At 49.3% G+C, this 14,369-nt stretch overlaps 1 pseudogene; it reads right to left on the bottom strand.

The window, feature by feature from the left end:
• Positions 1–200: 200 nt before the first annotated feature.
• On the bottom strand, positions 201–10,834 carry LOC124672563 (annotated as a pseudogene).
• Between the last annotated feature and the right edge of the window lie 3,535 nt (positions 10,835–14,369).

The following is a 14,369-nucleotide window of genomic DNA, read 5'->3' as shown; positions in this document are numbered from 1 at the left end:
AATTTTATGTTGAATTTGTTTGAAATATGTCAAATGGTCGAGGTTGGGGGTTTCCTGCCGGGGGGACGGCTGGAACTTCGGCGCTCCCCATGCCAAATCTTCATCCAATCCGGACGAAAATTTCGCCGGATTTGGGCGTGGGGAGCGCCAACGAGTGGGGATGCTCTAAGGGCGGTTGGGATGTGTGTCTGCTGCGAACCTCAGGGCGTCTGTTGCGAACACTGCCACAGCGCAGCCTCTGGTTCCTTCGTCGCCTCAGGGCAGCCTCCGTTACACGAGAAGTCAACATCAACCTGCTCAAGGGAAGGGATGTTCTTCATGTCGAAGTCCCACTCAGCATCCACCATGGACGATAATCTGACGGTGAACCGAAGGGACTGAACCATTGGCATTGCTCCTCTTGGAAACATTGATGGCAGAATCTGAAGACCGTAGAATCTGCACTCTTTTATACACGGGAATGAGAGCATCTCCACTCGTCCCCCGACGAGGCCCCCGGCGAGCCTTTTTTCCCATCCGGACGGCGTAATTCGGTCCAGTCGCGCCCTCGGTTCCTCGTTTTCGTCCGGATTTGGGCCTAAATTCATCCGGCGATCCCACGCCATCCCCGGCCCCCCGGGGAGCGCTCGGGGACTCCGGACGAAACGAAAGCGCGCGAAACGGCGAGGAAACTTCCCGCGCGTCTGGTGGCCCCAACTTGTCGGCGAGAGAAACCGATCGTCGTCCTCATCGCATCGTCTTCCGCGCGCTGTAAAAGCCTGCCGCCGGTCTGCATTCGCCGGCCACGCGGCGAGTTAATGTCGTCGTCTTCCGCGCACGCATCGTCTTCCGCGCGCACTAAAGGCTGCCGCCGGTCAGCTCGCCGCGGACGCGTCGCATTCCACGCGGCATTTAATCCCTGCGCCGGCCCACGCCTATATACGCCGGTCCGCTCGCCGCGAGGCGCACCCCGTGCTCCACTCTCCCTCCACTCTCCCTCTACTCTCCGGATGGCGTTCTACGACGACGACGGCGCAGCCAACAACGGCTCCCCCGCCGGTCGCTCCACGCGTGGGAGGGGCACCTCCTCCACCAGGCGGGGTACCCCTGCCCGCCGGACACGAGGCCTCCCGGAGGCGGCTGGCGGCTAAGTGCTGGCGGCGTTCCAATCCCGCCGCCGCCGCGGGGCCAGGCCCTCGACGTCGCCATCGAGGAGGCGAGGATGACCATGACCGACGAGGAGCGCGCCGACCCGCGCCACCACCCCGAGAACTACACGCGGTGGAACTCCTACTTCCTCCGGCGGTGGGAGCGGGAGCTGGCGGCCTACGACGGCCCGCCGCCTCCGCCTGCGCGCAACAACGCCGCGGGCCGCCGACGGTGGTGGAGCGCGCCGGAAAGGACGCTGGCGAACGTCCTCGCGCACATCGAGGGCGGCAACTTCCCGGTGCTCACGATGCCCCCTCCATCGGCATCGAGGGCATCGGCGAGCCGCCGTCGGGGAAACGTCTGGCAGCCACGGCGCATGGCTGCCAGCTCGTCGTCTTCCGGATCGGCGTCAAGGTCATCCTTGGCGCCGGTGAAGAGGGAGGAGGCGACGTCGCCTTCGACGCCGGTGCACGTCAAGAAGGAGCCGGCGTCTCCGCCGACGACCAGAGGGCGCAGCAGCGGCGCCCTCGTCATCCGCGAACAGCCTTCCACGCCGCAGAGCGGCCGGAAGAAGACGAAGAAAGAGGCCGCCGCAAGCCAGCTCGCCGAGGAGGAGGCGAAGCGCGCGGAGGACGCCGCGATGGCGGAGGCGATCGCCAGGTCGCTGCACGACATGGAGGAGGAGAAGCGCGCGGACGACGCCGCACTGGATCGGGCCGGCGCGACCGGGAGCGCGAGGAGGCGGAGCAGCAGCCGGCGGCCTGCCGGACCTGGCCGCCGCACGCCAACTCGCCGCCCGCGCCGCTCCAACCGCCAACGACGATGTCGCGCGGTACCGCCGCTCTGCGACACCTCCATCCGGCGTCGCTGTCCCCGTCGTCGACCTCGAGTCCTCCGACGACGACCGGTACAAGCCATCCCCGAGGTGGGGAGACGCCGGCCAGGGCAGCAGCAGCCAGGCCGCGCAGCCGAAGGCCAACGACGACGGCTCCGACGACGACGGCGGCGACTACACGGTGTTCTACCGCCATTTCGGCATGTAGAGCGCCGTGTTCTAAAATTAGCGTTTGAATTCCCCTAGCCGAATTCGAAATATAGTCGAATTCGGCCTCTATGTATGAACTCCGCCCGTAATATAATAAATATCATTAAATTTAGTCTATATTCACCCGTTTTTAGCCGTAGTTTGTCAAGTTTCCGTTTTTTAAATTCGCATCGTCGACTTCGCCTGGGCACGCGGCTGGGAAACTACTACTCCCCACGCCAAATCTTCCTCCAATCCGGACGAAAATTTCGCCGAATTTGAGCGTGGGGAGCACCAACGAGTGGGGATGCTCTGAGTCTGCGCTAACCACAAACGGTTCCTCCGGGACAAACTCAATGCCTGCATCTCCCTTCGCGGTCAGCCAGAGATCACGAAGAACAGGCAGCCTCCCGATCACCTGGATGTCACGCTGCTTCAATTCACCGACATCTATGTGCAGGCTAGAGAGGAGTGGAAGAGACGACGAGTTAACCCAAGTCGGTAGTCTCGAGAACATAAGCCCTGAACTAAATGCACGGAGCTGTGGAGCAGGTACCCAGCCAAGTAGCATTATCACACCCTTGCCAGAATAGGCACCAACAATAAGTAGGGCTTGCAGTTTGCGCAGGTGGCCTAAGGACTCCACAATCACTTTTTCTAGACTCCCATCAGTTTCTCTTCCTTCCCACTCGATCTGGAGCATCCTAAGTTCAGTGAGATGACCCAACTCTTTAGCAATGTTACTGTCCACCCACAGAGTGGACAGCTCTTCTAGGGACAGCAATTTACCAATCTCAAACGGCATCTTTGTGTAAAAATTAATACGCAGGCTCAATAAATAAGTGAGCAGAATAACACTTGACGGCAACTTTTTTTTCGATAAAGGAGCTTAGCCCCAGCCTCTGCATCAATAGATGCACACGGCTTGCTTTATTAAAAAACAAAGTATCAAGTCATAGTCTTAGGTACACTTGACGGCAACTGAACTATACCAGATCCTAATAAGTCCAACACTAGCAAATATTGCAGCTTTCCAATTTCCACTGGGAGCTCTCGAATATATGAATCATTTAGTCTTAGGTACCTCAGATGTAATAGGTTCCCGATATACTTAAGATTGATCTTGTACCAACTTTCTGGCATATCACAACCTTCCAAGTCCAACACACGCAGAACTTCAAATTTCCAGAGGGGTGGCATAACACAAATTGCATGTTGAAACAGAGCAACTGATCTGACCTGTGACATGCTCGCGGTAGCGAGCTGAGGGGCAGAAGTATCTTCCATGCCATTTTGGAGAGATAATCTGTGCATCTTCCTTTGAGGATTTGGTGTGCTACGCTGAGTACCATCCAATATAGTAACGAAGTTTGCTTCATCTGACAAAGAAAGAATGAGGTCGAGCAGCATGTCATGAACATGACAAGCTTTTGCTCTGCCTTCACTGTCAATGTTTACCGGCTGAATCATACTTCTGTTTATCAGTTCATTGAAGTAACCTTCCCCGAGCTCAAACATTCTAGTTCCATGTTTATCAGGTTGTACGAAACCTTCGGCTATCCACCTCCATATAAGCCGATTTCTGGAAATCTGATAGTCTTCCGGGAATATACTCAGATATAAAAAACAAGTCTTCAGATGTGAAGGCAGATCATAGTAGCTAAATGACAATATTCTTTGCATCTCGTCAATACTATCACCTTCAGCAAGCCCACGACCAATAGAATTGAGCAAAACATACCACTGGTCTTTTGTTTTAATCTTTTGGTTACTAGCCAAAAGACTTGCTATGGTAATAATGGCCAATGGTACTCCACCACATTTCTTCAAGATACCTCTGGATACTTGCTCAAATTCATCGGGACATCCTGTCTCGCTTTTAAAAATTCTTCTATAGAAGAGCCTTTGGGAGTCATCATCAGAAAGTGGTTTCAATCTGTAAATTATATCTTCAGTGCTGGAAGAGCTACATGCTTCAGAGACATTAACTTTGCGGGTTGTTGTGATTAGCCGACTACCAATGCTGATCTGAGAGAAAGCACACTTGAGAAATCTCCACACTTGTTCATCCCATATGTCATCAATTACGATGACGTACCTATGTTGATTTGCGAGAGCGTTAGTTTGTACACAATCCCAAGTATAACTATGATGTTATTCAAATTATCTGAGAAAGAGAGCATGGACGGGAAAATTAAAATGCATTTTTACAACAACGGAGCGGTACATGCTATCTCGGGGAGTTTATACCGACATTCAATCGATTAGGAACATAAGGCGCACACAAGACAGAGAAACAGGAAAGTAGTAGAATCTAATTTACAAAATGAATGAACAAGACAACCGAGATACACTGCTGAAATGGACAAGTTACCTCTTGTTCTTGAGGAATTCAACGAGTAGGTTTTGGAGCTGCTTCTCACCCCTTGCAGTTTGATGAATTCCTTCATACTTGTTCATGTCAAGTTCATAGAGCATATCTTTAAAAACCCTTTTTATGTCACGACTTTGAGACACCGTGACAAAAGCCCAACAGTCAAATTGAATTTTGATCTTCTCATACACTGCTTTGGCAAGAGTGGTCTTACCCAATCCGCCAAATCCAGTTGTTGCTTCTTCCACTCCTTGTCTCCTATCAATATCCTGATCACCTTGTCTCGTGTGTCCTCGATGCCAACAAGCTCTGTCACATTGTAGTGTCCCGATCTCGAAGGGATCGAACACACAGCAAATCAGCAAGCAAAAGGAGATGGGAAGTAGAATCTAGGATGAGGAGACGAACTAGGGGGGGGAACACAGACGAAGGAGATGGGATTAATTTTCAGAAGTCTCATACAAGTCTGCCCACACCCAGGGTCGATTCGTCTCTATAAAGCACACACCACGCTTACAGCTAGGACCCACGTCCAGCACATGACACCACACCACACCACACGCCAGCTTCTCTCAGCCACTTGTTCCTCTCATTGACGCTTCGGCCCCACCGACGCTCGCCTGGGCTTGATCTGTTGTACCAGGCGACTCGATGTCCGTCGACAGTGTAGGAGGCATGACACTCGCCCCCTCTTGAATGAGCTCCTCCTTCCAGATGCTTGCCTCGGGAAACCTGGCGTAGTAATCTTCCCAGGTAGCTTGCTCAGCCTCCAGTCCATGCCACTTGATAAGCACTTGCACTGCCGCTGCATTGCCCGCGTGCACCATACGACGATCCAGGATGCATTCAGGGAAAGATGTTGCTATTGCCAGATCAGGAACAGTAGGAAACTCACCAAACACTGGAGTATAGCGAGGGGTGAATGGCTTCAGCTGTGACACATGGAATACAGGATGCACCTTTGCATTTGGTGGTAATTCCAGTTTATAGGCTACTGCACCGATCTTCTCCAAAACAATATAAGGACCGAAGTACTTGTAAGACAACTTAGGGTAGGGTCTATTTACCACTCGATTATTGGGCATAGGGTTGGAGTTTCAGCAAGACTTGTTCTCCAACGAGCAACCGACGTTCCGTGCGATTGGCATCTGCATATTTCTTCATGCGCCGTTGAGCTGCCAGCGAGTCTATCACGCAGCCCAGCGATGTGCGTTTGGTAATCACCCACCGTCTCGGCAGCCGCAGTGATCCTCAGCCACTTGTCACATTTGGAAAAGCACCAAAATTGGGTTCCACCTTGTATAACGCCTTGAAAGGAGAAGTCCCAATTGCCGTATGGTAACTAGAATTGTACCAAAACTCTGCCATTGGTAAGCACTTACGCCATTGTTTTGGTCGATCGTGAACTCGTGCACCTCAAATACTGCTCAAGACACTGATTGACCCGTTCACTTTGGCCGTCTGTTTGAGGGTGGTAAGCGGTACTGTAGTTCAGCTTGGTGCCCACGGCTTTCATCAATTCTTTCCAGAAAACACTTGTAAAGACTTTGTCACGGTCAGAAGTGATTGATAGTGGAACTCCATGTAACTTCACTATATTGTCCATATAAGCTTTGCCCATCGATTGTCGTTGTATAAGGATGCTTAAGAGGGAGGAAATGCGCATATTTTGTCAAGCGATCCACCACGACGAGAATGACATCTCGTATTATCAGACAGTGGCAAGCCTTCAATGAAATCCATTGTTACATCTTCCCAAGGACCGAGAGGTGGTGGCGGAGGCTGTAGCAGCCCGGCTGGTTTAGTGTTAGAATGTTTAGCCTTGTTGGCACACTTGGCATTGTCTCGACAAACAGCTCTACGGCCAGTTTCATCCCCGGCCGGTAGAATAACTTTTTCATGCGCCGATAAGTGGCCTGAATACCAGAATGGCCTCCTACGGCGTTTCATGGAGCTGGGCAATTAATTTTGTTTGCAAGGCTAAATTGTCACCAATCATCATGCGCCCTTTGTATTTGATGATGCCATGAGCTAACACGTGACCCTTGTCGTCCGGATTGTGGACTGCCAATTGTTGAAGCAAGGACACCATGTCGGGATCAGTTGTGTAAGAGTTTGTAACTTCCTTGAGCCATTCGGGACGACAAGCAGAAATTTCTAGCAAATGGCCCACTCTAGATAGCGAATCAGTCTGCATTGTTGTCGACGCCTTTCTTGTACTTGAACTGAAACTGCAGCCCCACAAGTTTTGCCATGGCCTTACGTTGTAGATCAGTCGTCAACTGTTGGTCACTCAGTGTGCATAAACTTTTATGATCTGTCAGTATAAGAAATGGTCCTCGTTGTAAATATTGCCTCCATTTCTCTACGGCCATCATAACTGCCATGAATTCCTTCTCATACACTGACAGCTTACGATTTTGCACACCCAAAGCTTTACTCATATATGCTATTGGATGGTTGTCTTGCATCAATACGGCCCCCACGCCGGTGTCGCATGCGTCTGTTTCAATGACAAAAGGCAGATTGAAATCAGGTAATCTTAAAACTGGTGTGCAAGTCATTGCCTTCTTCAGTTCCAGGAATGCTGACTGTGCTGCATCAGACCATACAAAGCCCTTCTTAGTCAACAGTTGTGTCAAGGGTTTAGAAATCAGGCCATAGTTTTTTACGAATTTTCTGTAATAGCCTGTGAGCCCCAAAAAGCCTCTCAACTCATGTTGCAGTAGTTGGAACCGGCCACTTTCGCATCACTTCGTTTTATCGGGATCCGTGGCAACTCCAGGTGTCGGAAATGATATGTCCAAGATAATGTATACTCGGTCTGACCAAAATCACATTTGGATAATTTTGCAAAGAACTGGGCTTCCCGCAATTTCTCCAGCACTTGACGTAGGTGTTGCAGATGCTCTGACCAGGACGAACTATAGACAAGGATGTCGTCGAGAAATACAATGACAAATTTGCGAAGGAATGGTGCAAACAAGGCATTCATCACACACTGAAAGGTCGCTGGGGCATTGGACAACCCAAAGGGCATTACCCGGAACTGAAAGTGTCCGTGGTGAGTCTTGAATGCTGTCTTGGCCTCGTCCTCCGGGCGCATCCGAATTTGATGATAGCCTGCACGTAAGTCCAACTTGGAGAAAAATTTAGTGCCTGCTAACTCATCCAAAAGCTCATCCACAATGGGCAATGGGAATTTGTTTTTAATGGTCATAGCATTAAGTTTGCGATAATCGACGCAAAACCTCCAGGAACCGTCTTTTTTCTTCACTAACAGCACTGGGGATGCAAAAGGACTCATGCTTGGTGTTACCAGACCAGCTTTGATCATCTCTGCCACTTGCTTTTCAATCTCGTCCTTTTGAAGTGGAGAGTATCGATAAGGCCGAGCATTAACAGGCTGAGCTGTGTTGTCTAGAGAAATGGCATGATCGAGGGTCCGTCGAGGTGGTAGAGTTGCTGGGTCAGCGAAGACATCTTCATATGCTGCTAACACCTCTTGTAAATCAGGTGCTAATACTGTTGTGGATGCGAAGTGGTCTGATCCAAGTAAAGCCATAGCCCAGATTTCATTTGCATTCACCATGTCTTGCAAGTCTCGTCACAGAAATTTCAGTTAACTCCATTTGAGGTGAAGGGAAGAGACCACGTAGTGTTACTTGTTCACCATTATGGACAAACTGAAGAATGTTTTGGGACCAGTGACAAAGCATGGATCCACACTTGTCCAACCAATCCTTCCCGAGTATAGCATCATATGCTCCAATATCCAATATCCTCATTGTGTCAGAAAACATATGGCCATCATAACACCATTGCAAATTCTGTACCTGAGAATCTGATGACAGCAGCTGCCCATTTGCCACTTTAACTGAAACAGGTGGTGCAGGTGAAATTTTGCACCCAACATTTTCAGCAAATTTCTTGTTTACAAATGTTGTGGAGCTGCCTGAATCCACCAGTAACAACATTGTTTTGTCACCCACTGTCGCTGTGATTCTGATAGAGTTGATATTATCTGTGCCTGCCAATGCAGCCAACGAGATGTGACACAAACCCTCTGCAACTGGTGTTTCCTGCAAGAGTTCTAGCGCGAGCACAGCTTCATCTGATAAAACTTCACCAAATTCGCCTATTTCGATGGTGAGTAGCTGACCTGACCTTTTGCACTGGTGTTCCTTGGAATATTTATCTCCACACTTGAAGCACTGATTGTTAGCACGACGAAAATCTCGCAATTGTCTTTCTCTATTGAAATCGTCGTTCCCATGCTTCCGAGGCCACTCCCCTCGTGGTGCTGCAGCCGTACTTGTTACGGCAACATTGTGTGGAGGATGTTTAGTTGGCGCCACAGGTTTGACACGAGGGCGATGATGTTCAGCTTCCTCTTCTTGAATTCTAGCTAAGGAAGATGCTCGAGCAATACTGGTTGGCGCTTGAAGACGCACTGCTGCTCGAATATCATCACGGAGACCAAACACAAATTGTGAAACGAACCATCGTGTACTGAGGGATTCATCCACAGCTAAGAGGTGATACATGCAATCCTCAAAAGCTTGACGGTACTCAGAAACTGTACCAGTTTGACGCATCTGCATAAGCTTGGTCATCTGACCATCATACTCATCCTGACCAAACTCTTCGAGCGAGTGCCGCCATGAACACCGCCCAACCGACTGCGCCATGTCTGCGCTTGTGCGACTGGTACCATAGAGCTGCATTGCCTTCTAGGTACAGTGAAGACATGCTAACCCATTGGCTTGCCGGTATTTTGAACATCTCAAAGTAAGTCAAGCACTGATCAATCCACAACAGCGGGGTCTCTCCACGGAATCTAGGAAAATCATGACGCGGAGCGCGTACACGTACCTCCTCATGATCGGTTGGTGAGTTGGGGGCAGTATGAAATACCGCTGATGCTGCTGATTTTGCCATCCCAGACTCCTTGTGCGGCATCGCTACCCCCGCGGCTGCAGCAGACGACTCAGGTAAGTCCAGTATTGGAATCTCATTCGGTCGCATCTCTAGACGCGGCGGCAGGGGCTGCCGCGCAGGATCAGCGAGTTTGCGCTTGATGCCATCGAGGTCCGCGCCGTAGTCCTCCATCTGCTTGCGAAAACTTTGGATCTCATCCGTGACGGTACCGACTCTCGCGAGTAACACCTCCATAGACTTCTGCATCTCTTCCATCTTGTCAAGCACAAACGAGGTCTGTGCCGAAGGGGCGGTTTGCCGTGCTGGTGCCGTTGCTGCTCGCCCTGGATCGATCCCAACCCCGCGCAGGATTTTGCGCCGCTTCACCGAAGTGAATCAGCACCTTTTGCGGTGGATTGACGGGTCCAATCTCGGGAATCTGAGCGCACACGAGCTAGATCACGGGCTCGCCATTGCATCGAACAGGTGGTGGGCAGAGTGGGTGGTGAATTTTGTTGGAAAAATTTTCTGGCTCTGGATACCAAATTGTAGTGTCCCGATCTCGAAGGGATCGAACACACAGCAAATCAGCAAGCAAAAGGAGATGGGAAGTAGAATCTAGGATGAGGAGACGAACTAGGGGGGGAACACAGACGAAGGAGATGGGATTAATTTTCAGAAGTCTCATACAAGTCTGCCCACACCCAGGGTCGATTCGTCTCTATAAAGCACACACCACGCTTACAGCTAGGACCCACGTCCAGCACATGACACCACACCACACCACACGCCAGCTTCTCTCCAGCACATGACGCTCGCCTGGGCTTGATCTGTTGTACCAGGCGACTCGATGTCCGTCGACAGTGTAGGAGGCGTGACACACATCTTTGTACATAGCTATAAGCTATTAGCCGAGTGTCAATGACAGCCGCGGCACCGGCATCATGCATCTCGTGTCCGTATCTTAGGCGCAGCTCGCCCAATTGCTTGGCAAGTTCCTGGGCTTCTTCGATGGCGTCGGAGATCTGATGTAGATCCTTGCCTTTTTTGAATAATATAGTGGCCTTCTTCAGAATCTTCTTGACCCTATTCTTCATTGTGGGGGCCTCACCGTCAGCGGATTCCTCCAGACGCACCATGAACGCGTCGACGGTGTCCTCCATCTCGTACGATAACTCCCGTACTTTTCCTGCCCAGATCCAGACCTGATTGTCCAGCTGATCTCGTGGTACTTCAGCCACCTTGAGGAGGGCAGCCTCCATCATGGTCAACTCAGTTGTGACAGACCTGACGCCTTTCTTCACCTTCGTATCAAGATTATATTCATCCAATAGCAGCTTGCCGAGCTTGCTAAGGAGGGGCCGCATCGCTCCCGCCGCGAGCTGCATTGCTCGAGCTCTTTTTGTCGTACTAGTAGTAGTCGAGAGCTGATAGCGCCGTGGTAGGAAGAAGGAAGAAAATGGCTTCGGTTTAGATATGGCCTGGGTGCTAGCTGCTCTTGCCGAGCTTCAGGGCTGCAAGAAAAAGGCTAGAGCACTGATTCGTGAATTCGTAAGATGGACCCGCAGTTCATAGTTTACACATTAAGTTATGCTTTAACTGTTGACGTATGTGAGATCGAAAGCTGTTTCTATTCGTAAGAAGCAACCTGCTGCCTTCCTCTCGAGCAACTTGAGCAAATTAACATTATCCTGCAATTAGAAAAATGTACACGCGCAAACAGAGCTTGGCTCTGGTGGTTAGGTCCCTTGTGGTGGAACCAGCCCACCCAGGTTCAAATCCTAGATTTGGCATGGGTGTTTGCATTTACCTGGATTTATTCCAGGATTTAACCGGCGCTATGCTTTCAGTGGTAGGTGACGTGCCCGTCAACAGCGAGGCGCCAGTGGTGACTTCGTCAACCTCAAGATTTGCCGACTCAGTTCCTCGGAGGTGCTCATAGGGGTAGGGTGTGCGTGCGTTCATAGGGGTGTGTTTGTACGTGCGTGTTTGTGAGCGTCTGTGTTGTACTGTGTTCTCAAAAAAAAAAAAAATGTACACGCGCTGTTTCTTTCTGGGAGATTTCTGTCCCGATTCATCCCTCCCGCAACTTGCTCATTTGCATCACGGTCATATTAGTTTTGTACTACTTTGGAGCAGTTGATCGTTTTGTTTGTTTGTGTCTTTTTTGCGTGTTTTTATTTATTTATATTTTATTTAGCAGTTGAGTGTTTAGGGCGTGTTTGGTAGCCCGTTGCAGCTTTTCAGCCCTGCCAATGTGAGCAAAGCTAGGCAAAAATAGACTTTAGACCACATTACGCAACCTGTTTGGTTGTCTGCATGGTTTGGGCTACTTTTTTTCCCACTTTGTTTGGTTGGTTGTGCTAAGGAAGGGGTGCATCGCTCCTGCTGTCACTGCAAGGCAAAAGCTCATACCCGCGGTCGTGCGGGGAGCAATGTTTTTCTTTTTTGCATCAGGTCAGCGCACAACAAGCTTTATCGCTGAGCCTTCTTCGGGGGGGGGGGGGGGGATCAAAATCATTTTTTTTTTGTCTCAGAACACAACAAAATTTGCATGTTTTCATGGAATACGGTTACATATCTATCAATTTGAACTCGGCTTTACGAGCACGAAGATCAAATGTCTCAATAATATCTTCAGCACTAAACTTTTCTGCTATTTCCCTCTCTATGTAGACTATCACACAATAGCGGAGAAAGTCATCTCCCAACTTAGTGCGAAGACGGGTCTTGACCAGTTTCATAGCAGAAAAGGCTCGCTCTGCTGTTGCAGGTGACACCGGAAGAGCGATCACTAAGCGTAACAACCTCTCAACCATTGGATAATCAGATGACACCACAAGCTTGAGGATTTCCTTGAAATTGCCTTGGTTTTTGGAATCTTCAGATTCATCATTTCATCTAAAGGGACATGTCTGGCTCATTAACAACCTGAGGCAAATCAATAGTGCAAATTTGTTAGATAACATGCAATAAGAAATTCCGGTTATTTGAAACTAAGTAATTCTTGCTTACTTAATAACATCGATGGAAGCTGTAAGCCTTAGTCTTGCATCAGCAACCCGTTTCTTGCATTGCTTTATAATCACCTTATCAATATGAGTCATATTATTTTTCAGGCTTTCATAACATCGAACTGCAAAATTATGGGCTGAACTGGGACTAGTTCCCATATGTGTGAGGAAAGCACATTCTTTTCCATTGTTGACCTTCTTCCACTTATCAAATCCTTTGATTGAGAATGTGTCTGAACCACACTTACCAATTGGCTTCTTTGAAAAGAGAAAACAAGGTAAGCAATATGCACGATTTGTATGAGGTGAATATTCCAACCAGGAAAAATTTGTGAACCAAGCACTTTGGAATCAACGACGGCTACTACCGGTTCCAATTCATACTCATCCAAAATTGGTTGATAGGGGCCCTCAGATATATAAAAACGCCTAGCATCATCTTGCTTGCCAGGAGTGAGTTCCCAGATTGGAAGACGTCTACCCGGGTCTCGATCATACTCTGTGGTTATAATCATCGCTTGTTCTGGCTCGGGAATACCATGGTCGATTTTAGCATCACCTCTAGCCGAGTTAGGATTGTTTTCTCGCCTGCTTGCACATCGTCTACTTGTTCATCTGGCTCTGGCTGTGACATCGAATTAATTGACTTGAAAAAATTCTGAATTCCGGCTCTTTTCCTCTTCATATCTACATAAGCATAATATAGTGTACAGGGATAGGTTAAAAGAGATATTACAACGCAAGGATGAAATCTGGCAATACTGCAGTAGACTGACCTTTCTTTCTTCCCTGATTTTCCTTGCTCATGCTGTGCGGCCGCCGGCGTCTCTGATCGAAATTTGGGAGCTCGCTAGCGTTGGGTGCCTGGGTCGGTCTGGCTCTCCTCGCAGCTCTCGGCCTTTCTCTCACTCGCTGGGTCTAGCCGTCTAGGTGGGCGATGGCGGCCGGCATGGAGTTAGGGAGGCGAGGCGTCCGCGCGTAAGTTCCAAGACGCCGACGCGTACAGATGAAAGGATTAATTGATCGTGGGTGTCAGGCTGGGGGGGGGTCTCGCCCCCCTCGTCCCCCTTCCCTCCGTCCCTGGCCTTGTTGTAGGCTGCTTTAAATTTTGTGCCGGCACATCCCAACCACGCACGTGGGCATCCAAACAGGCCGTTCTCGTTGCTCACGGAGTTGTGAAGACTACCAAACCCCAACCATGCATGTGGACATCCAAACAGGTTGTTCTCATTGCTCACGAGCCTGCTCGAGGTGGGCCGTTCTCATTGCTCACGAGCCTACCCGGGGTGGGTTGTGCAGACTACCAAACGTGCCCATAGTTTCTTAAATCCCTCCGCAACCACACTTATCTTCTCCTCAGTCACATTCATCTTGTTCACCGAACGTGAGGCTAAATCATAACTTGTGGAAGAACCATTCGAAAGGGATGTGCATTGCATCGTAATAGGTACAATCATATGGCCAGAGCAGTAGAGCACTATAATCTTATTCTATTTGGCCAACATGGAGTTTGTTGATCGAGGGGTAGAATTTAGAAAGGGATGTGCATTGCATCGTAAAATCTGGGGAAATTTCGCGCTTTTAAAGAAAAACTGCATCGAAGGGGGACAAGTTTCTCTCTCGACACCTTACAGGGTTAGGGTTCCGAGAGTGCGATAAACTTGGACCTCAATGAACTCAATTAGGGTTTTCGAGAAGAGAGGGGAACATGGCATCTCAATTTAAGTTGCATGATTGAATTCAAATAAGTTATGTTTGAATTTCAAAATTCAAACATCAATTGAATATATCATAATTCAAATTCATTAAACAAATAGATAATCAAACATATAAAATAATATCACACATATTTTTAGCTCATTAGTGAAACTTGAGCTTTATTGATTACCACACAATTTACATTGTCAAT

This window comes from Lolium rigidum, chromosome 7 (assembly GCF_022539505.1).
Source record: "Lolium rigidum isolate FL_2022 chromosome 7, APGP_CSIRO_Lrig_0.1, whole genome shotgun sequence".
NCBI classification, from domain to species: Eukaryota; Viridiplantae; Streptophyta; class Magnoliopsida; order Poales; family Poaceae; genus Lolium; species Lolium rigidum.
Note: the sequence above shows the minus strand (reverse complement) of the source record. Positions and strands in the feature narration are given on the sequence as shown.